Source organism: Hemitrygon akajei, chromosome 11 (genome assembly GCF_048418815.1).
Source record: "Hemitrygon akajei chromosome 11, sHemAka1.3, whole genome shotgun sequence".
Lineage (NCBI taxonomy): Eukaryota > Metazoa > Chordata > Chondrichthyes > Myliobatiformes > Dasyatidae > Hemitrygon > Hemitrygon akajei.
Genome location: NC_133134.1, coordinates 34,025,026 through 34,052,455, shown reverse-complemented (window position 1 = coordinate 34,052,455; position 27,430 = coordinate 34,025,026). Strand labels below are relative to the sequence as shown.

At 38.1% G+C, this 27,430-nt stretch overlaps 1 protein-coding gene across 21 annotated transcripts in view; it reads left to right on the top strand.

Annotated features, from left to right (window-relative positions):
* rbfox1 (RNA binding fox-1 homolog 1) overlaps positions 1-27,430 on the top strand; it is a 1,531,532-nt gene that overhangs the window by 1,010,248 nt on the left and 493,854 nt on the right. Inside the window, exon 1 of one of the 21 annotated variants that reach the window (XM_073060615.1) lies at positions 16,591-16,594. The exons of the other annotated variants lie outside the window; for them this stretch is intronic. The gene's annotated coding sequence lies outside the window, so the exon portion shown is untranslated. Of the gene's footprint in view, positions 1-16,590; positions 16,595-27,430 lie in introns of those variants that run through there. 21 annotated transcript variants of the gene reach the window in all.

Here is a 27,430-nt window from a genome sequence, read left to right as displayed (position 1 = left end):
TACTGAAGTTGTTCAGGTAATGCAAGGCCGCTTCCAACAAGAAACTTAATGCAAGTGCACTTAGAGTAATAATTGGAATTTTTATGGTTGAGAAGGCAAACACTTTTAATACAGGCAAAACCCCTCATGTAGTCAATGGAAGACAGTAGGAAATCAAAAAGATGGATCACCCTAATCTATGTATTGACATCTCTCATGGCTGAATAAATGGTGTAGTTGAGCTATATTCGCTGGTATTGATCTACTCACTGCTTAACATTCATGCCTTCACTTCTTGAGGTTGACCACAGGGCAGGGGATTTGCCATCCATCCCCAGCTTACAAAGGGACTCAACACTCCCCCAGCAGAACAGTAGGCAAAGTAACTTATCATGATATGGCTTAGAGTTAAGTGCTGAAGTGCAGGGAATAAGAGCAACATTGAAAAATCCATAGTGGCTCTTATGGGGATGTTTGACAGTAGCAGAATTGTGTTTTAAAGGTTATCGGTAATTCAAAAACTATACATTTGGCTGCAGCGTTTTTTCGATCATTTTGACTTATCAGTAAGGTATATTTCCTCCTTTGTATTGTAAGATGCATTTCTTTCATAAATAATATATACAGTAATCTGTTTATCCGACTAGATTCTGGCTTGTGAAAATATTTTTTAAATGGACATGGGCTGATGTCATGTTTTTGGTTCTTGCTTGTCTGTGTGTTCAAAAAATAATACATGATCCAACATTGTATGAATACTTATGTCAGCAAATAAAAGGTAATTTTAGTCTTTACAATCCAATTTTAAAACATATAGTGAAGAATATGACCTCCTCCTGATACTTTGTTTCATTAATTTAATTAAATATAGCATTTGTTTTGGAATAAGTCAATAATATTGCAGAACCAGATGCCAGGAGTGAGCTATTTATACTCACCTCTGACCTACAGTATAAAATGAGATTAGTTTTATTTATGACATGTACATTGAAGCATACAGTGAAATGCTTTGTCTGCATCAATGACCAACATAGTCCGAGGATATGCAGGAGTCTGCTCACAAGTATCGCCCTGTTTCTGAGAGCAGCAGAGCATGCCTACGTCTTGCTAACCCATACTGACCTGTACACCTTTGGAATGTGGGAGGAAACCGGAGCACCTGGAGGGAACCCACGTGATCATGGGAAGAACATACAAACTTACAGACCGTGGCAGGCGTTGAATCCCAATCACCAGTGCTGTAGAGCAATATGTAACCAGTTTGCTATCATGACACCCTAATTTGAGCTTAATTTTTGTAGCTGCAGCCATGCCAATTTACTGTTCAAAATTATGCCCAATCCAAAAAGATGATGCCTTGCACAGCAGAATGATCTCTTATAATGTTTGGAGGCCACAACAAACCCCAGCTATGAAACAGCTAGAAAGTTACTCGCCTAACTTTGGCAGCTGTCAAAATCATCCTGGACTTTGAATGCTTCTGATTTTTTTCATGATATTCAGAAACATTCACAAGCTATTAAAAATAAACCAATAAATTGATTAAATCCTTCTAAAAATTGTTAAAACTGTTAGAAAAGTAAATATTTAACAGGACCTAACCTCAATTCATTAAAGGAATGACTCTTATTGCTGCTGTTTTAAATCTCAGCCATATCTCTCCAATGAAATGGACATCTTTCCTTTTTCTGTAACCCCAGTTCTAAGTGGGCAAATACCCCAGAGCAGCTTTGGAAAATTGCAGGAAGTTCATGGTCCAGTTTATCTGACCAATTCAGTATGTGCTGGAACGGCAAAATTCTAAGAGCAGTGTGACTGAATAGTTAGAGATTCCTGGTTTTTGCACAGGGAACCTTAATTTTCTGAAATTTACAGGTTAAATATTGGCAGCCACGAGTGGAATTGTCACCATTTCCAGAGAGTTCCAGTCCATTATAATTATAAGTATAAGCAGGATTAATGAGTATACAATAGCTTGCAAACGCGCAAGAATAATCGAAGACCTATCATCCAGTTGGAAAGAATGTAAAGCACTAATGTCAGGAGTTGTTAAACTTTCTTTATCCAACACTATAGTTTCAAACTCAGGCCTTTTTACTTACAGTTGAACTGCCATTCTTCATTTTAATCTATTTGTTTTGAACATAAAGAAATCTAATTTATTTATCTAAAGTCTTCGATATTCCAGTGCTGATGATTATCTCCTTCAGTTGAATCATTACTTGACATTGAGACCCTCCATTGGTCGGCGTTGACTATGAATGTTGTGTCCCAGCTCTCTATGTGATATGCAAGCCAGGACTGTACAATACTTAGAACAAGCTGTTGCCCATGTAGCCAGCAACCCCCTCCACACAGCTGATACATCCAAAGGAATGGCAGAGACTGATACAGTTCGGCACCAGTGGTGTTGTAGGAGTAGTTAGTCAGCGTTGAACTCAATGTAGGACTGCTTTAAGGACTTCAGCTTTGGATTTTTCCTGAGGGTTTACTCCCAAAGTCTTCCCCATGAGTGGTGTTATGAAACCGGTAACTGGTTTCACTTACCAGCAAAGATAGATATGTCAGTTGAAGTCCAATGGTACTATTTTCAAAAGTTTTATTAATAAAGGGGCACAAAAATTAAGGTTAATACAAACATTCAGATAACATGCGTCAATACTCAATCTAAAACGCAGGTACATTAATAATCACTCAGAAATAAGCTCTTTCGTTGTCTAGGGTATAATACTGAGTCCAATTGGAAATATAAAGAGTCACTCTGAAGTCTGCAGGCTTTTCCCTTTTTGGTTTCACGTGTTGGAGAGAGAGAGAGATAAACGGAAATACTTGCCGTTTACATCCGTGGAATCAGGGGAGCGATCTTCCCCGTTGTTAGTTAAAAGCGATCTTCCGTTGGTTCTAGCCACAAACCCCGCATTCGGAATTTAACGCACGTGGCTTATTTCAAAATGGCTTCCCGTTCCCACGGGAAGCGTTATCGTGCTTCTTGGTGTCTCCTTGGTGCGTCTGAGGGTCGTCCTCTTTCAGACCCTTCTTTATACTGCCTCACGGGATCTCAGGTGTCAATCAGGTTGCAGGTGATGCAATCTCTCTCTCAACCAGCCCACTTTGCCCGAGGGCTTTACAATGTCCCTGCGAGTTGGCACGTCTGCAGTTCCCAGGTGTCTCCTGAGAACAATGCCACAGTCGCCAGCTTTTGTCCCAGTGGAATGTGGTATCCAGCACGTTGCTGTCTTTCCATTTCCTGTGTCCATTCGGCCTGTCTCTCTCTCTCTCTTGCTCTCTCTCTCTCGGGTCATTGACCCCCCTTTCACTAGGGCTCTTGCAATTCTCACAAAGGAGGGGGCTGGTATCATAACACCTCCCCTCTTAAAAAGGTTTTTACCAGCGGTTAAAACCCAGAGTGGTACAGAGTCTTACAGAAATTTTGAATCTAACACAATACAGAAGCTTTTCTTTTCACTACAGAGTAATACAGTTATACATTCAAGTCAGCATCTAAACAGTTAACAATTACAGTGTCCCTTTAGTTAATATTTTAACATTGCGTACCGTACTAAAGTCTTGTAACATCAGACTTCAATTCAATAACCACCTATTTATTTATTGTTTTCAGCAACAAAACTGCGGAGGTGTGATCTTAGCTTAGGTGCATCTACAAAAGTTTATGCGAATACTAATCGTTTCGGTCGGTTTACTTCGCCGGCAGGTCTCCAAAGGTCTGTCTTTATTATTCACAGGCTTTGGCGCAACCCGTAAAAACCTGCTTTGCTGTTTAAAAAAAATGGCATCCCCATTAACCGTCACCTCTTTTCTGGCGAGTCCCCCCGTTGGGACTTTGAGTAATTTGGCGTGGTGAACTCCCGCCCGCCTCGTTCATTGGGGCTATTTTTTCAACACCATGCCCCAAACTGTCAAGACCCTTCAGGCTATTTGTTTTTAATTCCAACTCCTCTTTCAGGTAGCATTTCGAATGCAACCTCTTCACACCCCACCCTGGCGTAACAATAGAGTGGGGGGCCCCGCTATTTCCCGACTCACTCTGTGAGCGATCTGCCAGGTTTAAAATTTCTTCCTTCGACTTGGGAACTACAGACTTTCCGTTTCCTTCAATAACAATCCTCATTCCCCCCTTAAATTCGGCATTAACCTTGGCCCCACTCTCGAATACAAACACCGTGGAACTCACACTTCCCACGGTTACCAAGGTTAACCCTTTTCCTACTGAACCAACCCTATCTGATCCACAAAGACGGCCGCCCCGTCCCCCTGAATCAAACACCTCAGACTTCCCCTGAGCTCTGTTACCAGGTTCAGCACCACGTGCGCCCCCATCTTGGACACACCCAAACGGGACATTGGCCCCTTCCAGGCTTTCAATACCCGTACCTTTTTCAAATTCTAACGTCCCCCGATCCTTCCAGTTACTCTCTAGGCAGCCCCCCGTTGGGGAAGGCGCAACCCTGCGAGCTGAAACAACCTCCTCGGCCATTTCAGCTGACTTCTCCACAGCAAGGATACCCTTCCTCTCTAAGACTGCCCTCATTTCACTCTCGGGACCATCGAGAACACCTTTAGAACTCTGAACTTCTCCAAACAATTCTGCCAAACCAGACAGATTAACCATGTCCAACTCTGGACATTTTAACAACTTTATCCGTTTCTCAACTTTAGTTCCTACCTCTAGGACCTTTCTCTTCACTAAGGGCAGGGCTATTTCCTCTCCCTTACCCCCTTTTACTTTACTGCTTTCTGTTTTACCACCCTCGGAACCCTCATGGTACAGGGTCGGTAAAAACATCTTGGCCAGATCACCGCTGGCTTCATTTAAACTGTCCTCTTTCTCAGCCGCTTTTTCCGACAGGCTGCGAGTGACCGCGCATGCGCGATAGCTTTGGGACTCTAGGGGCGGGGCCACCGCACTCGCCGGTCGGCGGGTCGGCATCATGGCTGCCCAAATCCTCCCTCCTGCTAACACACTTTGTAACAACGCGACCCACTGCTCTTGTGGCCACTTCTGGTTCACTGCCACCTTTTCAAAAAGCAAGAAATAACTATCAACATCCGTCTCTTCGAACGGAGGTACTACTCTCAGCTCCCGACTAACATTAAACCGCTCTCTCCTTAGCTCCTCCCTCTCTCTTTCTCTCCCCGCTGCCGCTCTCTCGGCTGCTGCTAACTCTCTGATCCGAATTTCATGCTGTCTTTGCCTCTCAGCTTGATCCTGCTCGTTTTCCACCTCTAACCCCTTCGCCAAATTTAACAAGTCTGATTTGGTGCACACCTCTAGCGCTGCCACAGTCGCGTTTTTCATAAATTCACACACGTCCATCTTTGCTGGTTTTTCTGTCTGGCTACCTGCGTACCAGATCCAAATTATTTTGTTTTGACTTACAATCCCGATTGACTGACCTCCCCCTTTTTGGTGTCAAATCCTGAGACGAGAACCCCACTTGTTATGAAACCGGTAACTGGTTTCACTTACCAGCAAAGATAGATATGTCAGTTGAAGTCCAATGGTACTATTTTCAAAAGTTTTATTAATGAAGGGGCACAAAAATTAAGGTTAATACAAACATTCAGATAACATGCGTCAATACTCAATCTAAAACGCAGGTACATTAATAATCACTCAGAAATAAGCTCTTTCGTTGTCTAGGGTATAATACTGAGTCCAATTGGAAATATAAAGAGTCACTCTGAAGTCTGCAGGCTTTTCCCTTTTTGGTTTCACGTGTTGGAGAGAGAGAGAGATAAACGGAAAAACTTGCCGTTTACATCCGTGGAATCAGGGGAGCGATCTTCCCCGTTGTTAGTTAAAAGCGATCTTCCGTTGGTTCTAGCCACAAACCCCGCATTCGGAATTTAACGCACGTGGCTTATTTCAAAATGGCTTCCCGTTCCCACGGGAAGCGTTATCGTGCTTCTTGGTGTCTCCTTGGTGCGTCTGAGGGTCGTCCTCTTTCAGACCCTTCTTTATACTGCCTCACGGGATCTCAGGTGTCAATCAGGTTGCAGGTGATGCAATCTCTCTCTCAACCAGCCCACTTTGCCCGAGGGCTTTACAATGTCCCTGCAAGTTGGCACGTCTGCAGTTCCCAGGTGTCTCCTGAGAACAATGCCACAGTCGCCAGCTTTTGTCCCAGTGGAATGTGGTATCCAGCACGTTGCTGTCTTTCCATTTCCTGTGTCCATTCGGCCTGTCTCTCTCTCTCTCTTGCTCTCTCTCTCTCGGGTCATTGACCCCCCTTTCACTAGGGCTCTTGCAATTCTCACAAAGGAGGGGGCTGGTATCATAACAGTGGGTATAGCCACAAGGCAGTGGAGAGACGAGATCAGAGTTTTTCTCCTAGATTAAATGCCAACCATGGTTGATGAGCCCCATCTGCCCAAAGCAACTGGTTTTAAGGCGCCAGTAACCCAACTTTACCCCTTCTTCTGTCAGTAGAATTGGTTCCACTGGGCTTAGTACCTAAGCCACGTGTGGAGGCCAGGAACTGGACTTGGTTGCCAGACAGTATTTGAAAATCACACATTGGAGGTTTTTAATAGGTAGTGGGATCTTACCCCCACTACAACCCTCAGCTATAACAAGCTTAAGGAACCAAGGAACTTGATGTAAGACAGGTATAAAAAACAAACAAGTACCAATCGATGAAGGCTATTATTAGTAGTGAGAGGTGGGTTTTTGTCCAGGTATTAGTAAATAAAAATTGATTTTAGTGCAAAATGAAACATTAGCCAAGCTCCAACACCTCTATTATCCATTCCAACTCTTAATGAAGGTCTTGTGCTTGCACCCAACCAGCCCAACACCAGTCGGTAAAAGAGTGTACCGAATTGCACCTCTGAGCTGCGCTGATTGATACTGAAATTGCATTTGAAAGTTCTCATAAGTTTCTTTTATAGATTAAGTGCCGGGATACGAAAAATAACTGTGCACAGCTGAATCTGGTGAATGTAATCAGGTTTAATGGACTTGGGAGCTTGTTGGGAATTAAATAACTATTGATTTGTTGGAATATTACTGTCATTACAAAATGCCAGTATGCGGACACGATCCAACAGATTGAATTGATGGAGCGGCTTTTAAATTTCAGGAGCCGTGGCTTGACCCAGTGGCAATTCTATTTTGCCTGGCTACAATGAATTTCAATATACTGTATTTTTGGATAAGCTGTTAAAATAAGTAGAAAAAGCATTCTACAAAGATACAAACTGATAGATAAATATTTATATATCAAGCCAGAAGCAGAAAAGAAAGTTTAAGATTTCAAAATTAGAGCTGCATGGTGGAAATCAGTAAGAAGATGTCAAAATCTCTGTGGGTCTTAATTTATCAAAGAGACATTATTCAATTTATCAACTCACAGTATACCTATAATTTAAACTTCAAAATAAAACTGGCATATTCTTCTTAACATTCCAATCTTTCTGTTCTAATTAGTCTGCAGTACAGATTTGAAGTTTAAATTTAGACACAAGCTTAATTCTTTGTTCATTTTTTTTCAAACACAAAGATTTATTTAGCAATTCCTTCAGTGGCTGGTACCACAACTTAACTGAATGATAGATTGAGTTTTACCTCATTGCTAACCCTCCAAATGGAACCCACAGCTGATAACCCAATCCTGCAAATGTGGATTTGAGGCGAGACGTTCATTCCAGGATCATGGTGTTGTGCTATGTGGAATTGCTGATGCATTGCACTCTGCATCCAGAATCTATTCTGGTGGAGTTAATGAAGTGAATGTTGGAGACAGAATGCAAAGCATGGACTGTCATCTGGGGATGGGTTCCTCAGTATTGATGTTTTAAATTGTAATATACTAATACTGCAAAGTGTTCTTCAAGCTCCAATTTTCCTCAAATTTGGTAATTTATTTACCACGGATGGTAATGACTTCTGTTGTTAGAGTTCTGGTGATCTGTGCATTCACAGTTAAGCTTCAATCCCACAGTAAAATGTGGTGTTAATTTAACACCAGCCCCAATATGTTGTACATCCAGCAAGGTGATGATCCACAAAAAAACAACAAAGGCAATACATACAAAATTATTAATTCATCATATTTTTGTATTACTCCAGCATCGGCATTTACAAGTTGGCAATTGTGATATTGACGAAAATGCATAGAATTGTGTTCTGATAATGTAATTTAACAGTCACTTCCTCAATCAACCTTGTTCAGCGGCCAGAATTAGTATTGAATATAGTTCTTGCATATACGCTATGCGTATCTTGGGAAGTTAACAGACCATATGAATGTGGTCATTGTGTTATCATGGTTTTGTTCCAGAACAAAGATGTAGAAGGATCCAAGTTTGATTCCCCCTCCGCACAAGAAATCAAAATCTCTAGACTCCAAACTACCCAGTGTATTTGAATCCTAACTGCCACCCTTAATTAGTTAAGTGATTTATCTGTTCAGAACAAGGAGCAATTTGTGCACGAATAATTCATACTAATCCTGTCACTGATGTTCACACATGGTAAAAGAATAAGGGAAAAAATCCTAACTATTCACTATTCATGAATCTAGTACTATTTTCATCATAGCAGATATAATTTTCATCATAGCACAAATAATTTGAGGTGGTATACAGATTGGGAGAATGGGCAAAGAAATGGCAGATGGAATGTAGTGTAGGGAAGTGTGTGATCATACACTTTGACAGAATGAATAAAGGTATAGACTATTTTCTAAACAGGGAGAAAATTCAAAAATCAGATATGCAACGGGTCTTGGGAATCCTTGTACAGAATTCCCTAAATGTTAACTTACAGGTTGAGTCATTGATAAGGTAGGCAAATGCAATATTGGTATTCATTTTCAGTGGCTGAGAATATAAGAGCAAGGATGTGATACTGAGGCTTTATAAAGCATTAATCAGACTGCACAGACTATTGTGAACAGTTTTGGGCCCCTTATCTAAGAAAAGTGTACTGGCACTGGAGAAGTTCTGGAGGAGGTTCACGAGAATGATTCCAGGAATGAAAAGGATAATGTTTGAGGAGTGTTTGGGCCTGTACTTGCTGGAGTAGAAGAATTAGGGTGAATTTCAAAGGTTGTTAAAAGTTATGAAGAGAAGGCAGAATAGAGTTGAGAGGGATAATAAATCAGCCATGATGGAATGGCGAAGCAAACTCAATGGGCCGAATGGCCTAGTTCTGTTTCTATGTCTTATGGTATACCTAATTTACATAATTACATGGACTCCTGCATATTTAGAATTTGTAGTGTAATGTGCTGTATGGGTTTATTAGGGATCGGGAAAATTGTAAGTGCCTTTCAGGTGAGACCCACAAAGTGTGAATCTTATGTCAATCCTGGTGGGCATGAGGAAGGAAGACCACAATGCTGACACAGTAACACAGCTAGTAGAGCTGTTGCCTCACAGTTTATGCAATTAATGCTCAGTCTGAAACCCCCCCCCCCCCCAGTGCTGTCTACGTGAGGTTTGTTCATTCTCCCTTTGACCATGTGGTTCCATTTCCCCACTCCTTCTTCCTCCCTTCCACATCTTGAAGAACTGTGAGGTGGGAGGTTAATTGTAACTTCTCCCAAATATGTAGGTGGTGATGTAGCTCGAGGCATTTGATAGGAAAATGGTGAGAATAAAATAAGGCTATGATAATACATTCGGTCAAAAGGCCTGTTTCTATGCTGTATGTCTACCCCAGGCTATAAAGGAAACCCTTTGTATTCATCCAACCCATATTTGAAGGCCTCAAATTTCAAACCTCTGCCATTTCCTTCTGATTATAACCTTCTAATCACAATTCCCTCTTGCTCCTTGTTGCTCACCCAAAGACCTCAAAACCTTCTTTGATTGAGAGGTGCACTCCTTTTGCTTTGCTTAGGGCCATTCCCAGAAACACCCAATCGGGAACTCCTGTCCATCATTCCCTCCCTTTCACTAGCCAGGCTATCATTTGGTTGGCCACTGCATGAGGGACAGACCTGCAATCTGGTAAAGCATTAGAGTGTATTTACCCTACTGTATTGGCTATTCCTAGTTGTGCCTCCACAGCTTCTATTTGTCTTAAGACAAAATTTCATGTCCATTATAAAGTTACTATGGGGCAAACTATTTTTCTTTCCAATGTAAGACATCCTGTACCAAATGAGATGTTGGCCATCCTGGTGGTAGACTAGGACCACTGCTTCCATGGCTTGTAATTATTTTCCAGGAATTCCAGAGATCCATAGATACTATGGATCCATAGATCCATAGATCCTACTTCTATACTCCCTATAAGTTTTGCAGGATCTCTGCATCCCTGATCTTGATTTGTTCCTCAGCTTTTGTCTATGCTGTAAAATCCTCACCACCTCTGTTAATTTAGAGCAGAAGTTATCAGGCATCTGTTACTAGGGTTGAGTTTGACTTACCTCCTTCAGGATGCATTGAAATAAACTATGTGTCAAGTAATTTCAAACAATAAACTTCAAGTGCTGGAAATATGCGGCACAAACAGACAGTGTGGAAATATTTAGCTGGTCATACAGCTCAATAAAGCATTCTCTGCCTCCACAAATGCTGCTTGACCAGTTGAATAATTCAATCATTTTTTTTCTACGTGTCAAGTAAACTGATCACTTGCTGGGTATCCTCCAGAAACTCAGATGTTTCTTGTGTCAGCCTTTGGTTCCCACATCCTCCTCGGGTACCTCAACACCACATTGATTAAAGAAATGATAGGTTTTTCAAAAGCACGCTGAAATTCTTGACAGGGAATTGGTTATTTTGGAAGTGAATGTAAGCAATGCAGTATACAGCAATGAGAAAGGTAATTAATCTGCTTTGGTGCTGCAGGTGTGAATTTTGTGCAAGCTGTCAGGAGATCTTCGTTGACTAATGTTTCAGGATATTAGAGTTACATAATCATATAGTCATACAGTTGTATAGCCCAGTAGCATAGTCTTCAGCCCTGTGGTTCTCTGTTGACCATCATATGTATCAATAATAGTCTCATTTGGTCCATGAATTCCATGTATTACTGATTGAAATGCTTGTCTGAATGTTTTTTATACATATTGTCAATATTCATCTGTACCAAGACATCAGTTTTACATTTAGCAGTCAGATTTTTACTGCTCATTAAGTGATGATGATGATGATGATGATAATATTCACTAATGAGATATGTTATTACGTATACAAAACAGTCATTTGGATCGAGAATCTGAATACCACCATATAGGTTTACCTTGCATATGCTGGTAAGTTAATTGTCCCCTGTGTAGCTGGATGGCAAGAGAATCAGAGGGCAGTCAATGGGCATCTGGGAGAGAATAGATTACTGGAGAATATGCAGACGAAAAGGACTGATGAAAAGTTGACATAGACTTGATAGGTGAAGTGTCCACCTTCCATGTCGTAAGAAAGTATGAGAATACTTTGTGTTGAGCTTCCACACATGGGTGACATCTGTGTAATGAATTAAATGATCATATTATGTACCATAATGGTCCATGTTTTTATTAGTAAGAGTTTGCACAGGTTTGAACAAATCATAATTTGTTTATCTAGTTTACCCAAATGGATGTTTTGAAGAAGTAGCAGGGATTGTTGATGAAGAGAATGAACAGGGTATAGCCTTTGCGGGTTTTAAGTAAGTTTTAGACAAGTGCCTCACAAAAGGCTGGTTAACATCATTTGTAGATTAGGAATATCAGTGTCATCTTTGATTAAGCAAAATGGCTTAATGATAGAGAGTAGTGAGTCCCAATAGTGGTTGTGTTTCTGACTGGCGGATAGGAAACTGTGTCATTCTTCAAGGACCAGTTGGGAGAAGATTGTCTTTTTTGATATACAGTACGTAAGCAACCTGGATGTTGGATAAGAAATAAGTTATGACTGAGATCTACATTTGTTTTCATTGATCTTCTGGGTTTCCAATGTGTTCTAGTAGAAATCAAACAGGTACTCAATGAAAATCTTGCAAATAGAGTTGTCTTCCTGGAGATATTAAGAGTTCTTAATCTGGAATTTGCACTACTCTGAGTGGGTGGGACAGGGGTAAAGGTTTGACAAGCCTCTCCCTCTCTTTCCCCCTCTCTCGTCCTCACCCTCATCTTAAAAACCTTGCCTTTCTCTGCACATCCTCAACCTGTTGAAAAGAATTAAACTTCATTGTGACAACATTAATATTTCAACATATTATTTGAAGAACTGGCTGTTCCCTTGCCTCATTCAAGTCTCTGCAGATGCTCCAACCAACATGCAGGATTTGTAAAACAGAATTGTAATAACATAATAACAAACATAGTAACATATAACACCAAATCCTAAAACAGACTGTTGGAGATGTGGCAAATATGGCTTGATCTTACTGTCAAGTCTTTCACCAATTCAGGTACGCCCTATATTTGTGCTTTGAAATTTCCTTAGATCAGAAGGTAATATTCTTTTATTATACATGTATATTGATGAATCAAAAATTTTATTAACCATTTTAGACAATAGTGAAACCTATGCTACAGGTTGTACACACTTGGATGTAAGGACTTATTTTTAACTTGATCTTTAAAATTATCAAATGCAAAAAATAGAAATAATAATATTATTCAGAGCCCAATCAGATTACATATATTCTATTGACAAAACCAGTTGCAATATCCCTTTAATAATCAATGAGAGAACATATACAGTAAAGATATTAGCATCAATATATTTGAGGAAATTGGGAGTACAGAATTAGTCTACTTTTACATCCATTATATATCTTTTTGCTTAAAGCCAAAATCTGCTTTGCAGATCTAAAAATATACTAATATTTATTTGACAACATTTTAAGTGTAGCAATTGTAATTAGGAAAATTTAGCACTGGAGCTTTGCTAACCATGGATAGTAAAAATAGATCAGTACAGAGCAGGCAAAGTAAAGATGGAACATTTGCAAAATTATTCTCACTTAGCTCTAGTACGCATTGAATTCAGAAGTAATCCTTCAACCAATTTATCCCTCCAGTCATTTTCACTAGCATTTTAAAACAGTAAAATAACTAGAAACTCTCTATATTAAAGTAAAAATGATTGTAAAATGTGCCACAGCAGATAATGTAGCAGGATATGACTTTGATCTCAAGAGCTTTAGAGTGGAATTTGCACTTTCCCCCTGTATTTGTATAGGTTTTCCATGGATGCTGTCTTTATCCCCCACACCAAAGACATGCTGGTTATTCAATGATTGAACATTTACAATAAGATTCCTATTCTAAAAAGGAGAGATTAATAAAGCAGGGAACAATAGACGGTTTAACCAATGAGGATCATCTGAAAAATATGGAATTATTAGGGAAACAAAAGTCATAATATGTTTTGAGTAAGCAAGGTTTTGTGAAATAGAATTTGAGTTTATCAAATTGAATATAGTTCTTTGAGGATGAAATAGGCAGGGGAAGAGGGGAAACAGTAAATGTTCTGTATCTGCATTTCCTGAAAGCATTCCATGCAATGCCACGTAAAAGGTCACTGCAGAGAAGATGGCTCACATTTTAGAGAGCAACATATTGACACGAATTGAGAGTTGGTTAATTAACAGAAAAACGAATAGAGGGATACATGTGGCATTTGCAATTTGGAAGTTGTAACTAGCGAGCTGCCACATGGATCAGTGCAAGGGTCTAGATTAGATATAATTTGTTGTAATTGCTTAGGATTGATATATAAAAGCCAATGATTCAAAAATGGTGGGAAAATAATGTAAAGTTATTCACTTTGGTAGTAAAAATGAAAAAGCAACATTTTTTTAAAAAACGTGATGTTTTTAAACACAAGCAATTCTGCACATGCTGGAAATCCAGAACAATACACACAAAATACTGGAGGAACTCAGTAGCCCAACCAAGATCTTTTGAGGGGAGTGAACAGTTTGGGGCTGAGAAGCTACATCAGGACTGATATTCATGAATATCTGGTTGTCACTGTAAATGAAACACATGAAACTGGCACAAAGGTAGGAAGAAATTGGGAAATATGGGGGTTTTATTGTAGGAAATGTGAAGTAGGGGTGGTTGTTCTAGCTGTTTTCATTTTGACAAGATCACCCTTGGCATACTGCAAAACAGCTTTGGGTGTCCTTATTTAGGGAAGGATGTACTAGAAGTCATTGTGAAGCATGTTTACTCGATTGGTTCCTGGGATGAAAATATGTTCTAATTGAAAATGAAATTCTGGGCTTTAGAAGAATGAGAAGTAAACTCATTGAAGCAGATAAGATTCTGGAGGGGGGTGGTTTGAAAGAGTAAATCTTGATAGGGGGTTCCCTGGTTGCAGAATCTAGAATTAGGAGTTATGAACTCATAAAAGGGACTGGCCATTTGAGACAGAGATTACAATTCACTTCACTTCTCAGAGCAATGTGAATCCTTAGAAATATCTACTCTAGAGAGCTGTGACTGCTGAATCATTAAGTATATTCAAGGTTGAGCTAGATTGATTTTTAGACAGCAGGGGAATTATGAGCTAAAGGGATCAAGTAGAAAATGGTGTTGAGGTTCACAGTAAGATCAGTCTTGATCATAGTTAATGTTGGAGCAGGATGTCAGATGTTAAGGGTCTACACCTTGTGTTCTTATGTGTTTTAATCAGAACTCATTTTATTATTGAGGAAATGTTTTGATAAAGAGTTTAATGACTGCAAATGGAACCTTGTGCTGTGTCTAAAATCATTAGAAATAATAGTTTTGAAAGCCAGCTCGGGTTAGCCAAAGTTAAGTTTCATTGGCTTTTCTGTGGCGGTCATTTTATTTTGCAGTTAAGGGCTAAGAGGGATACAAACGAAGACAGATGGTTTTCTACAGAATCACCCTGCAGCTCTTTCATCTCTCATCTAACTATTAATTCATCTGTTCAGATGGATACATTTGTGCATGTAACCAAGATGAATATTAATGAGATTTTTAATAACCCTGTACATTTGCATTCTTAGTAATTCTTACATGGTTCTAGCTGATTAAAATGAATAATTTACATAATTAACATATGGTTATTCTGTTGCCTTTAATATGCTGATTATCTCAACACATTGGTCGAAAGTCAATTGGATTCTGAAAACTTAATGATTGTTTGAAGTTAGAATAGTTTACTCCAGTGAGGTTGGCAAATATTTACTGTTGTGTTTTATTATAAAAGAAATTACCATCCAAACTACTTTCAGCATTTTGAAAAATATTATTTCATTTATTCTAATCAATGGGACGATGCATATTCCAGTAGTCATAGATGACAAAAATATATATATATTTAGACATTCTTACTAGTAATCAATCTGGTTCAGGTTCGATAACTGAGGGTAAGTTTTCTTTATGCCCAGATAGCTTGAGGTCAACCAGAAAAGGAGGTAAATGGTTGCCATTGGATTCTTGCAATGAATACCAGTGAACTTTGACCTCTAATGATCGTGCCAGTATTTTTGCATCAGCAGCAAATCGTTTTTGAGGCTCTTAGCAGTACATCTTAAAGCAATGTTTACCTGCATATCTTCCCAGACACGCATCAGATCACAGAAACTGCGACATTATAAATTTTGTCTTTGGGTCAATTGGAATTTATATTTAAGTCTAATACAGCTCAAATGTAAAGGCTTACTGGATGTTTCTTTAAAAAATAGAAGAAGCCTGATGCTTTAAAATCATGAGCATGGAACAGGCTTTGTACGTCCAAATGACAAAAAAACTACAGAGTAGAAAAGTTACAGATGAGAGAAAAGTGTTCCTATAAAATCTTTTGGGATTTGTTTCTGTTGTTATGATACAGGTAACATTTTAAGCTTTGTATTGTCTGGCAGTAAGTGCAATATACGGGAAATAAATTGTGTGTTTATATACTTCCTCTTTATTTATGGGGGATCTCTGACAACTTGCTCCCTCCGGGGTCAGGTGAGGAAAAGAAGCCCATTGACTACAGTAATTTTATGGTATTAATCCTTTATTCTTACCTTTTAATGAATGCTGGATCTTGGACAGGATGTAGCTCCAAACATAGCACTTGAGCAAACCTTAATCTTTAATAAGCTGTGGTGCAAGTCTATAACTGTCAGAGAATGACGGAAGAGTGCTGCTTTCTGCCAGCCTGCTCAGAATATGAAAACACTGTTCTTTAGGAAAAAAAGAAACGTCACTTTTTAGTGCTACTTGCTCAGCCTCTGATTGATAAAACCAAATTCTATTTGGGACCACTTGAATTTAGAAAATGGAAAGGCTTACTTTTTTGAGGTTGAATTAAAAGACCATAAAGTAGACGAGTGCTTTCCTTTCTCTAATCTCTCTGTATATATCTGTTTGGTTATGAAGTATTTTACTACATTGAGAAAAGCATGCACAATATTTAAAAGGATGAAACTATTTAATAAATTAGTTCCTAAGAAAAATTAATGTTATTTGGGTCATCCTGAATAAAATTGATATAGCTTTCCATATTTTAATTATTCAATTATTTTAAATGGGATAATACTCATTTATAATATAAATTCAGTCCTAATAAAATATTAAAATATGTGAGACACTTTCAAGAGAGCCTCTGAATCGGTCACTCGTTTCCAAGAGTAAGTCTTACATGGTGTTGCTTGCTCTGCACGTCAGGTGAGGATGGAGACCTTCTTGTCTCCGTCACTATCAGCTTCGTTCTCCCAAAGTCTTCGGCAAGATTGAATCAAGTAAATTTAAAAGAGAAGAAGATTATTCAGACCAGCATATTCATGAAGGCCAAAAAAATAGACTTCAGGGTGATTTCATTTCCAAGACAATGACCACTACTGTTTTTGCTGTTTATTGTCCAGCAGCTTCTTATGCACAAGGTGGAAAGGTAGAATGTTATAAAGTATAGGGCAATGTGAGCTGCCTGCCATTTTGAGCAGCAACTGTGTACATAATCTGTCAGGTGTGAGAGTTGGAAAAATTGATTGATAGAGTTTGTTGTTAGATGATTGATGTAGTACTATGTGAAACTGGCAGTGCCATTGTTGGTGGATGGGACTCAAGATAGTCTAGACCACATATTTATTTTTATTTATTTTAGTGATACAGCATGGAGCAGGTCCTTCAAGCCATGCTGCTCCAGCAACTCTCGACAAACCCGATTAATCAGAACCTACTCACAGGACAATGTACAATGACCAGTTAATCTACCTAGTACATCTTTGGACTATGGGAGGAAACTGGAGCACCCAGGGAAAACCCATGCATTCCATGGGAAGGACATACAGACTCCTATATAGATGGCTCCAGAATTGAACACCAAACTCTGAGTTGTAATAGTGTTGCATTAACTGCTAGACTTCTGTGGCATACTGTGGCATATGTGAGATATTGCACTGTCTCAGTAAAGCAACGATAATTATCAACAACCCCACCTACACTGGGCACTCTCTCTTCTTCCCTCTCAATTGGGAAGAAGATATAAATCCCTGAAAGCATGTAGCACCAGGCTCAAAGACAGCATCTATTTCATTGTTATCAGAATCTTGAGCAGGCTTCTTGTACAATAAGTTGGACTCCTAGCTGCACAACCTTATGATCTAATGTTTTATCGTTTATCTGCACTGTATTCTTTCAGTAGATTTTACACTTTATTCTACATTGTTATTGTTTTACCTTATTCTAGCTCAAAGCACTATATAGTTGATCTGTATAAACAGTATGCAAGACAAGTTTTTCACTGTATTTTGGCACATGTGACAATAATAAACCAATACAATCAAAACTTTTCCAGCCAATCATTCAAGTCTGTGTGAAATGGCTACTATGGTTAAGCTCAACAGAAACTTAACCTTAATGCTAGTTTATTTCTAGACTGGAAGCGTATTTATGTGCTCTTGATGGAGCAGTCCCTGGATTTCCAACTCTAATAAACACTTCCAAGGCTGAACAACAGGATCTGGGTAGCTGCTCCTGTCCTTGGTTTACCACTGGTACAGCCACAGCAAAGGCTCACAATCCTTTAAATATTAGTAGGAAGTACTTGCCCTTTTAGAGGCACAGATGCGAGAAAATCTGCAGATGTTGGAACTCCAAGTCCTGATGAAGGTCTCGGCCTGAAACATCGACTGTTTACTCTCTTCCACTGATACTGTCTGGCCTGCAAAGTTCCTCCTGTGTTTTGTGTGTGTTGCAAGAGGTGCAGATGTTACTTAAGTCAGTCCCAGATCGATCTAACCTGAACGGAGGCCTCCTGAAATCACTTCTCACTAATAAATATGATCTTGATTGGTAATAATTAAACAGAAGAATGGAGGCATAGCTGCCAACTTCAGGTGGGAGCAGTAGTAGTTCAAAATCGCTGGAATCTCTTGCTATTATTGTACACATTTTCCAGCAATAACAATTTTATATATGTTTGTATTTTTATTTATTGAAACAAAGAAAATGGATCTGGATTATATTCAATTTGATATAATGTTATGTTTGGGGAGAAATGAAACGTATTTCGTGCAAGCTGATGTATAGAGTTGTTTAGCTTGAATATTTTTGGTACCTTTGGAGATTGATATTTCAGAGGTTAGAATTTTGATTTAGTACAGTCAAGCTGAAGATCCATGTTATCACCATCAGCAATGTTGTGGTATCTGAATATCAGTACTGTGGTTATCAGTATAGAGTAATTATTAATAAAATATATCATTATTATTTAATCTACAAAAAGTGCTATTCCTTGTCACAAGTAGACATTGATTTACAGCGAGTGTATTAAGCTGACTGGATACAAAATGTGCCATAGCCTATGTTTCTAAAATATAAATCCCATTTATGTTCAGAGACAACTTTCTATGATAACTGTCAATAATAATTATCAATCACATTGTGTATAAAGTTATTAAAACAAATGTCTCATATTTATTAAGTGAATGAAGAATGATAATGACAAGTTGTCTTCACTTCAGATGTTTCCTGGAACTGATATCTATCCGTCTGTTCAATATAAAGTATTTTTGCCAATTCTTAAGTTCCACATATAAAAAGCAAAAATAAATACCTTAAGTTTTCAAGATAATCAGATTATGACATTATTCTTCTTTCTTGTGCCACATTTGAATGAATACAGTTTAGTTGTTACAAGATTATGTCCCTTTATAGTCAAAACTGAATATGTGATTTATTAATCCATCCTTGATTAAAACAGTTTTATACTTATGTTCTTTGATTATGAGAATTTGCTTAAATTAAAGTGTTCTAATGCCAGAAAATATGGTAATTCAGTAGAAAGACCATAGAAGAATTGTCTATTGAAGTTACAGGAATATTTGTCTTTCATACTGAGTTATCAGTCATGTCATTTATGAACTCTGCTCCAGTACCCTACTTCATAGTGAAATTTAAAAGGTTATAGATCAGATTCTTAATTGACCCCATTTCTTGAATGTGGACATAAAATTATTCAGCATTTGTATAAACATTTTTTGTTTGTTATAGGCTAAAGTTTTGCAATCAAGAATATAGAGTATCATCTCCAGTATTATTCCTAATATATTACAAGATAAATGTGTTTTTAGTAAATTCACACTGAAGGATGATGGCCCTACTTTTCATGGTTAAATTGCTTATAGACCAATTGAGAAAATTTTTCATCCACTGTGGATGAAAATCATTAGCATGCAGGTTTACATCTCTGTATTTAAATAAATAGTTGAGTTTTTTTTGCTATTTCTTTTAATGACATTTCAGAAGGCAGTTCTGGCCTTTATACATTTGATGGCATTTCTTTGTGTCAGCTTTGTGGATTGCTATGACTAATAGTGTATCCAGGCTGTCTTTGAGGATGTTCTTAGTTAAGTGAAGTCGTCTTACGTCTGTATTTCAAAGTATTTGATACGTTTGGGTCGGTGGCAGACTTTCAAACAGATCTGATAAATTTAGCAACATTTTGGATGCACACGCACATGTGTTATTATTTTAATGTACTTTGCATTTGTTCAGGCTCCTCACCACACCCTGAGAATCATTCAACACCGATATACGGAGTATCACCAACAGCACTTCATTGTTCATAAAAGGTCACTTTTCATTCATTCTGTTTGATTAGAGATTTTCCACTTCTTTTATTCTGTTACTGATTGCAAACTTTTGCAAGGGAACTACAAAGTATACATACCTTATTCTTTAATGTATTAACAATGTGCAAATTATATGTTTAATCATGCCTGAGCTCTAAGTGTGGTACATGAGAAGAGATTGTACATTTGTTTAGTTTGATTATGGTGATAGAGAGATGTGAAAATCTGAAAGATATGGCTGACAATGAGTTAACTGTTTGAGATTGATTTATTATCTCTGGACTGTCCTAAGTTCTTCTCTGATATTGTTCAGTATATATGGTGTAATAAATTTACTGTATCAGAAATTCATTGTATTGCTAACATGATTCCAAGGGATCTTGTTTAGAACAGTTAGTTTCATTATGCATCCTCCTCCCACCACCGAAGGTTAACAGTGACACAAACTTTAATCGTAGCTTCTGTTTCTATCTCTGGCATTGGCATTATAATTGTATGTATCTGTGTTTTGTTGTTGAGAGATCTTTGTGGTTGCCAGCATTGGAAGGGTGTTTTGTTTTATATATAGGCATTCTGGTTTGCTGAGATATAGAAGCTCGTACATATTTGTCTTCAGCTATTGGCAGGTTACCTCAATAGAAACTGGATTATCGTATGTTAGTAAGGTGCTTGATTGGGTAAGTGGTCATGCTTAAATAAATTATAAGGCCAAGAATTCTTAATTATTGCCTGTAGCTTGCACAAACTGGACAAATGTTGGTTGAACTGTTGGCCATTAGAGAACAGAACTATTACAAAAATAAAGGTAAATTGTTGCTTTTATATTTTCAGAGGATATTATGCTAATCATAAACCAGATTATGCATATCATTTTCTTCTAATATCACATCAGACATCCATTGCATTCTCCCATTTATGATGTCACATTCCCATTAATCTTCATTATGCACCATTTTTTTCAATTGTGCTCTCATTTTACAAAGACACAATTCTGATTCTCTTTGAACGGAAAATTGTCCTTGTTGTTGTAATTATCTGAAATAATGCATTATAGACGTATGGCGGCCCTTAATGGTTTTGGATTTGTTTGTGTGAATGTCTGAAAACCAATTTGAGGCTGAACATACTTCAAAGTCATTCCTAATCATGTATGTTATGCCCTATTGGCATCATACAGTTCCTATAAACTAAGTCTAACTTTCCGAATTTATCGTGTTCCATAAATATCTGAGTAAGGACTGTTCTAATTTTTGCATGACACGTAGATTTTCCTGCTAGATTGGGTGAAATACAGTGACTAACCAACTTCCATGCCACAATACTGTGAATGCTCAATGATAAGTCAAAAATAACACTAGCATAAGAAAGTTTATTTTATTACACAGTTGCTTAGTACTATTTATTATCCAAGTGATAAAACTGCAACTCACTAAAAATAAAACTCATTTGAACTTGCCATCTGTCAGTCAAATAATAATAGCACATACACAATCCAAAGTAAGACAGAGGCTGACAAGCTAAGCAGATTTTGGTCCTGCATCGGTATGTAAATAACAGTATTTTTATAAATAATATTCAAGAAAAGTTGATCTATCAATGTAATTTATAAATATTCTTCTCAAATTATAACTTATCTTCTGTCAAGCTCTCTGAAATGCTAGCAGCAGGAATCTTGCCAGTAGTCTTTGAAATATTTAATTTATTCCACATTTTTGCAGTTGTATTTCTTCTCGTGTGTTTACCAAGCAGCCATTAATAATTTATCAACTAACAGATTCAACACAGGCTTGTTGGCCTTGACTTCCTGCTACTGATGCTTCAGGGATTAAGTTAGCTGAAGTGCAGGGGTTTACATTGCTTGGAATTTGTCCCCAAGTAAGTCTTCCTGGACTTTAGTATGCTCTTCAGAGGAAAGATTGCCTAATAACATGGATGTAAAAATGGAAATGTATCTAAATCTCACTATTCATCAGGATTTCTGCTCTTTGATTTACAGTAAAAGAAAGTGGTCCAGTCTGGGAAAATGGGTTTAATCACCTGCACCATGATAATTCATCTACTTATCTTGTTCTTTTCTTGCATTAATATAACAATGGGATTTTAGTCAGAGAAAGTCACAAGGTTTCAAGAGATGTGGGTTGCTTCATCTCTCTTTACTTTGCTTTCATAATTAAATGTAAACTATTTCCCAAAATAGCTCCTCCCTTTTAACCAAAATTCATTCCATTGGAGCTCTAGCTGCTCTCAGATCAGAAATAAGCATATCTTCTACCTCCATTCTTCTCAGTCACCCCATAATACCTTTTTGGATTATTTGATGACAGGATTATAAATTGTCACTAGTGATCAATTCCTACCCTCTTTGCAATTCTACATGAGGCTTGACAGACTTGCAGCTTTTCGGAATATGCTATGTCTTGGGCCTGTGTCAATCCCTCTGTCAATTTTGCCACTGCAATACTGTTCATCTAATTTATCAGACTTGGAGCTTGTCTTAATTGATTTTGCTGGGTGGGAAGGTGTTATTGTAATTTATAGTTTGTCATAGAGGATCCTTGAATAATTACATCTTGATTTATGAAGAAAATATTCAAAGATGCTTTGCTAATTATCAGAAAACAATTGGATCATTGCATTGTCTTCTACCTCATCATCATCTACACACAGTTCTCTGATGTCTTTAAAGCCTCATAGTTAGCTTTCGGTAAACCACTCTCATTTCACCCATCAAGGTACAAAACAAGTAACAGATACTTGCTTCAAAGTCATGACTTAGAATTTATTGTTGGTCAAGATTATTGTTGGTTGTAAGGTCAAGGTTATCTTCACAATACAATAATTTGATAAAAGTCTTGTAGCAATGGCATCAATGGCATTCATAAGTGTTTGGATATTCTTTCAATTGTGTTAATATTGATAGGTCATTGCATTTACATAGCTTTAATGCAGGAAAATACCCTTAAATGGTTCAGAAAATAATGTAAATGCCAAATCTTGCTGGGGAATACTGACTGGCAATTCTACACCAAATTGCTAGCACCAATCTTTTTTAAGTGTCAGTAAGTTGGTGCCAAAATGCCCAGACATTCTAAATAGGGAGGGAGAATGGCCAGCAGTCATAATACATATTGATAATAACTACACAGGGGGAAAGAGGGATGAGCTCCTGCAGAGTCAGTTGAAGGAGTTAAGGGGGACCTCTAGAGTTGTAATCACAGGATTAAAGAGTGGTATCTCTAAAATTGTAATCTTGGGTTTAAAGAGCGGGACCTCTAGAATTGCAATCTCCGGATTGCTCCTTGTCAGGTATTTATGAAAGTAGAAGTAGGATAGGAAGATGAGTTGGTGGAGCAGGGATGGTTTAGAAACTTGGGTCACTGGGGTGCCTTCTAGGTTTGGGGGGGACCAATACAAAAATGGCTGGCTGCACCTAACTGGGAGGGTACCAAAACCCTCGCAGGAAGATTTGCTCATGTTACTTGGGAGGGTTTAAACAATTCTGACAAAGGGATGGGAGGCATAGCACCTGTACAGTAAGTGTGGAGAAAAGATCTGTCCAGTAGGCAGAGCAGTCAGAGCTGGTTAAGTGAGCATGGGAAAGTGTGCAGGCTCAACTACATTTACTTTAAATTCAAGGAAAGTCAGATGAGTTTCAACCATGTATCAGCTCTTGGAATTATGTTGCAAACATGGTTGAGGAAAGAGAAGGGCTGATAGCATAATGTCCTAGGGTACAAAAGTTTGTAACGCAATAGAAGGGAATGTAAAACAGCAGGGAGAGGTCTGTTACCGAATAGGCAAATATAATGGCAGGAATTCGAGGGGTTATCCTGGATGAAAGGTCCAGTGGGTCTGATTTAGAAATAAGAGATGAGGGGACCACCTTGTTGAGGTTATGCTATTGGCCTCCCATGAGTCAGTAGGAACTAAAAGTGTGAAAAATAAGTCCTCAAGGTAAAGATCCTTTGCAAGGAGAAGACTGATTTCAACAATATAAGAGAGGTCTTGGTAACAATAGACTAAGCAGATGCCTGGATGGAATGTCAGCTGCCAAGTGGGAGTCTTTTAAAAGAGAATTACTCAGAGTTCAGGGCCAACATGACCCACTAAGAGCAAAAGGCAATGATGACATGTTTAAGGAACCTTGCATGACAAAAGAGATAGAAGACTTGCTAGGGCAAAAAAAGTATACCACAGGCATGGACAATTAGAATCAAGGAAGGCTCTTGAGGAATATTGAGTGTGTACAAGAGAACCTAAGAAAGAAGTGAGAATGGTGAAAAGGACCATGAAGTGAAATTAAGGAGATGTTCTAAAAGTATATCCGGAGCAAAAAAAAAGAAGCCAGGGAACGAGTGCAACCCCTCAAGGACCAAAGCTATATTAACCAAAGGAAAGGACACGAAAGTTGGTGAATTTAGGGAGGAGTATGTAGATGATATAAAGTAGATCAGTATTCAGAGGAAGACCTATCAGAACATATGGCTGATGATACCCTATGGATGGATGAGAGGTACATTCGGAAAGGCAGGAGTTGATCAAGAGTAAAAATCTTAGAAATCCTGTCTCAGAAATTTGAGTTTTTTGAGAAAAATTGATAAAGGTAGGATTAAGATGCTATATAGTCCTTAATAAGGCATTTGACAAGTTCCTGCATGGGACACTGAATCAGAAGGATTAATGGCAAGCTAACTAATTAGATCTGAAATTAGCAGAGATTATTGGTGGAAGGATGGCTTTCTGATTAGAAGTCTTTGACCAGTGGTGTGCCATGGGGATCAGTGTCTTGTATTTGTAATATATGTTAAGGACCTGAACATGAAACACGATTAACAAGTTTGCAGATGATACAAAGCTTGATAGTGTAGCGACTATTGAGGAAGTTGGGATCTATGTTACAACTAAGTAAAACACTGGGTTAAACACACTTTTGGAGTATTATTTGCAGTTATAATATAGGACAAATGGCGTTGTACTTGAGAGAGTGTAGTGAGGATTCATTGATATTGCCAGATTCAGAATTTTGCCTGCTTTGGAGAATTTTAGTTTTGGGGAGAGAGTTGAGCAAAGCAGGAGAAGAGTGACCTGACAGAAGAATATAAAATGAGAGGCATAGATGAGCTGGATTTTCAGGGTCCTAAGGAACACTCATAAAATGTTGGAAGAACTCAACAGGTCAGGAAGCATCTTCATGGAAAACGAATAGTCAATGTTTCGGCAGACACCCTTCATCGGGATTCATGGAGGAAGCATCGACTATGCTTTTCCCTTCATGGATGCTGGCTGACCCAGGGAGTTCCTTCAATATTTCTGTGTGTTGCTCAAGATTTCCAGCACCTACAGAATCAGAAAGAAGGTGAGCTTGAGGTGATAGGTGAAAGTTATTTTTCTGCAGAGAGTGGTTGATACCTTGAACAGGCTATGAGACGAGATGGTGAAATCAAATACAATAATTTTGTTGGATGGACTTTTTAGGTAGGTAGTTAAATAGGTAAGGCTTTGAAGTATGTTGACCTAATGTGGGAAAATGTGATTAGTGAAAAAGATATGCATGGATGTAATGGGCTGAATGACCTCTATCTATGCTTCTGTTCATCTCTCTGACTCTGTCTCTAAATTCATGGCTACCTCATAAATGTAAAAGCCACAAACTTGCAGTGAAGCTCCACGAGTATTTGTAATAGTCTTAATTTCCCAATACATTCAAAATGCAGAAGTTACATCTTTAAATGGATTGCTTCCATTAGTTAATGAGGGAGTTCCCAGATAACAACAGATCTATCTGTCAAATAACAATAGTTTACAAAGTTACAAGAATCTACATTCATGGATGGAGTGATTGAAGATGTGCTCAAGTATAAGCTAATCATTTGTGGTGTGAGATCAAATCTTACTAATCAATTCTTTGAGGAAATTAAGAGAAAATGCTGGAAATCCTCATATCCTCAGGCAGCATCTGTGGAAAGTAATGCAGATTTAATATTGCAAATCAAAAAAGCCCTTAATCATCACATAATGCTGAGTCCAAAGACAAATTGAGGGGTCATACCCATCTAATCTCCAATACTTTCTGCATTTCCATGCTGCAATGCACAATCGAGCTCAACATATTGGTCACTGAAAGTATACACTGTGGATCCATCTTCAGATTCAGTTTCACTTACCCAAACATCCCCTCCTCTTAATGTGTTAATGATGACTCTTAATATGTTAATACTGCATAAACAATTAGGGTGATCTTTTGGATTTAGAAGATTGGGAATGATATAACCAAGGTAGTTGAACTTATCAAGAGATTTGATAGGTTGGGTGAAGAGGAACTATAACTTTGTTGGTAGAGTAATCTGTAACAGGAGGTTTTACTCCATTTTGGAGTAAAACTGGGAAGTGCTTATTCACAGAGCGGATGGTGAAAGTGTAAAATTCACTCTCTTGAAAGGATTGGATCAATTCCACTTTTAAAGTCTGATATCAAAAGACTTTGTTTGACAAAGGTGCTAAGAAATAAGAAGAAAGACAGACAGGGAAGGCTGAGACTATTATCTTGATTTTCAGTGGCCAAGTAACCTACATCTTTTACTTCTTTACATTTTGAATTAATGAAACTGTTGAAGTTAAAAGGAAATCACAGAAATACACAAATGGTATGGAGATTACCAGTGCAGTTAATAACAAGAGCAAATAAACAGTGTAGCAGATAAACAGAGAGTGAAAGAAACAGAGGCAACTAATTCACAGAATAATAGATCAGTTATGCTTATACAATGATAAAAAAGATGCTGAAAAATTTCACAAATTGAGTAGATAAGCGTGTGGTGGAGAATATAAAAACAGTATTGATGCATTTTAAAATGAAGGCAGCGATTAGTCAGGAACTAAACATCCGTAACTTAAAGTAAGCACAGAAGTAACCAACAAAGTGGAAAAGGACAAAGCAATATGAGGTAAATCTAGACTTTCAGATGTTCTTTGATCAGGAGCTACAAATATGTTCATGACAAAGGTCTAGATATACACAGTCAGGGGCCAGATAAAAGGAGACACTAGAAGGTGCCCCATCAACCAGAAACCCGTGAATAAAGTTCAGGGAAGGTTCTCAGCCTTCTACTAGTGAGATTCAATCTCCTAGGGAGCCATGCTGTTATCACTGCTGTTACCAATATAAATAAATTGGAAGTATGGCGTCAAACATTCTGGGTAACAACTAATTGAATGGTTCAGCTGTAGTGGTGGATAATCCAACATCTGTTGTGGGAAAGCCACTGACAATGTCATCAGAAACAGAACAACTGAGCACTTGCACAAATATGAATAGAATGGAGAAAACAGGCAAAATATTTATAAAAGGTATTGTATGTTATGTCTGCAAAACCAACATGGCTATCAAAGTGGAGGATTATGCATTATCTATGAACCTTATTTATATAGGCTTATAGAAAGCTTTCAATA